General features: G+C 36.7%; 1 pseudogene; it reads left to right on the forward strand.

The window, feature by feature from the left end:
- The first annotated feature begins 1,428 nt into the window (after window positions 1-1,428).
- LOC117029688 (tumor necrosis factor ligand superfamily member 13B-like) lies at window positions 1,429-1,942 on the forward strand (annotated as a pseudogene).
- Window positions 1,943-2,993: the final 1,051 nt, after the last annotated feature.

Below are 2,993 nucleotides of genomic sequence, written 5' to 3' on the forward strand. Positions count from 1 at the left end.
TATATAAATGAACCACCAAAAATGGAGAATTAGCATACACAATGAAAAGGTAAAATGCACATACTGGAAATAATAAAACAATCTAAAATAGATTGTAAATATGACAATGGTATTGTAATAGCTATGTATGGTGTCAGATGGTAGCAGACTTGTTGGGGTTATCACTTTGTGAGGTGTGTAAATGTCTAATTGTTAGGTAGAAGTTAGAAAATGTAGGAGGAGATTGGAGGGGAGGGAGGGAATCCAAAGCGCTTACAGAAAAAGCTCATAAATAAATTTGATTAACTGCCGCCAGACACATATCTTTTTACAATGGATGACAAGAGGTGGTTTGGAGAAAGATAAGGATCTGAGTTAACAGAACTCCACCAATGTTAGGAGGTCAAGCACTCCCGTGGAAGAGCATGTACCACCTTTTCCCACCAAATCAATATGTAACTTCCTCACCCCTCACAGCAAACTATGTAAGACAAGTGGACCTGGGCCTGTGCCTCCCTCACCCTCCTCGCTAGGCCAGTTCTCTTCCCTGAGAAAGTATTACTTATAAACCCTGCTTGCATATGAATCAGCTTGCTGATCTTTGATTCTTTACTGTGTCGGCTAGAACCGAGCCTCCCACAACATAATCACTATGTTTTTTTATACACCTGAAACTAAAAATAAAAATAAAGTAGATTGTAAACATATATGCTTAAGAGATTAAAGTATGAAAGTAATAATATTAACAATAATACATTAAAAAAGAGAATATGAAAGCAAAAGGATCTTAAAAAGAACTGAATAAAACTGAAAAACACTACTAATGAATCAATGGGGCAAGAGGAGATAGTATGAAAAACAGTCACTAAGTGAAGTGATAATAACTGAGAATTTTCCAAAATTAAGAGAACAAAATCCTTTATCTTTAAAAAGCATACTGGGGGTAAATTAGGAAAAAATAAAAACAACAATTATAACGTACAAATACTTTAGTGATAGTAGTCATCGTAGTATTACTATCTAAAATTTGTAAGCATTTGCTGTAACACATGACTTGTTCTAAGTTCTATGTATATTGGACTGACACTGGCAACAATTTATGAAGTAAGGATATTGTCATTTTCATTTACAGATGAAGAAACTGAAGCACAGAGAGTTTAGGTAACTTGTCTAACATCAGGAAGTGTGGTTGCTAGAAGATACATTGCAACATGTTGAAGACAGAGAAAATCTGCATACACAAAAAGGAAACAAAGATTCTCTACAAAGTAATGAAGATTAGGCTGAAGACAGACTTGCTTTCCAAAAAATAGAAGGCTGAAAACAATGTCTTAAAGTGCTAAGATAAGAGCGAGATCAAGCTAGAAATCTACACCCTATTCTGCCTGCTGAGGAAAAGAAAATATTTTCAACTCTCACTGGAAGAACTATTAAGGATAGTAAATAATCTTTGCACCACCAGCTTCAGGAAAAAACAACTCCAGTCAAAGCAGCAGTAATAAGCGTGCCACTCAGGGTCCAGAAGAAATAGTCACTCAAGGATGCTTACAACTGATTGCAGATAGTGACACGCCTACTATTCGAAAAGGAGCTTACACCTTTGTTCTGTGGATTCTCAGCTTTAAAAGAGGAAGGGCCCTAAAAGAAAAAGAAAATAAGATATTTGTCAAAGAAACCGGTTACTTCTTTATAAGTAGTCAGGTTTTATACACTGATAACACCTTTGCCTTGGGACACCTAATACAGAGGGGGGAAAGTCCATGACTTTGGGGATGAATTGAGTCCGGTGACTTTGTGCCGATGTATTCAAAATATGTCTGAAACACTACCCAATAATTGCTGTTACTACGCTGGCACTGCAAAGCTGGCAGGAGGAGATGAACTCCAACTTGCAATACTATGTGTCGATGCTAAAATATCACAGGATGGAGATGACACTTTAGGTGCATTGAAACTTCTGTGACCTACTGACACCTTGTTTGTGGCTGTTTTCCTCCCTTTCTATGTACCTCTAAGTAGAAAACACTTAACTGAAAATACCAGAAGGGGAAAAACTAATTAACCATAGCCTTTTCTGTGAGCTATTTGCTTTGGTAGGCTGAAACTAGACCAAACAGTAAATTTAACAGACCACAGCCAAAGGGTGTCATGTGAATTACAAGAAATAGAACCCATTTAAGAAAAAATAGAATTAGAAAGACTTTTCACTGTAATGCCATGTTGAACAACTTAGTCACACCTTCTTGTCTTGGAGGAAGGACAGGATTCAAAGGGACAGTAATCATTTCTTCAAAAATGGTATTCCATTATTTACTATGAAACAAGTGCCCACATCTATAGGACATTAAGACATGTTTGGGAAATCTCAGGATATGTCCTCTATTTTTATGTTAAATATGCCCCTTTCCTTTTCCAGTTAACATGGTAAAAAGCCATATATCACTTGCTATATGAAAAAGTAATTAAAAGCTTAAATTTAAACATCATATTAAACAATTGGACTCAAAATAGGATATAGACACTATTTCAGTCTTTTTGGTTTATCTCATTGCAATTTTTATCTCTAATATTATATACTACCCAATGGAACACTTCCAGACATTTCTCACAGGAGGGAAAAAAAGTCTCTCATGTGTTTACACTTACGTGTACATTTTGTAGCTAATTTCAAAAACTTAATGTAGGGCAATTCCAATTCAAACATATCAGCATTAATTGAAAAAAACTTCAAATAGTTCCTATTGTAACTGGAGGCCAAATGAGCTCTTGCTGCCTGTGCCACTCAGCCAATAGATCAACACAGGAGTTGGGTCATAGAATAAGCGTTTAGTATCAGAGCACCGGTGGTCTGAGAATGCAGCGGGTTAACACCTCCAAAAACTGCCTTACATTCTCAGACCAGCTGGAGGTACTTAAGAGAAAATCAGGGCTATCTCTCAGAGGATGCATAATATCCTGGAGGTCTGTTCTCCTTTCATGATGCCCTCCTCTGTCATCATATCTCTTGTGGAGCT

The sequence above is a fragment of the Rhinolophus ferrumequinum genome, chromosome 11 (assembly GCF_004115265.2).
Source record: "Rhinolophus ferrumequinum isolate MPI-CBG mRhiFer1 chromosome 11, mRhiFer1_v1.p, whole genome shotgun sequence".
NCBI classification, from domain to species: Eukaryota; Metazoa; Chordata; class Mammalia; order Chiroptera; family Rhinolophidae; genus Rhinolophus; species Rhinolophus ferrumequinum.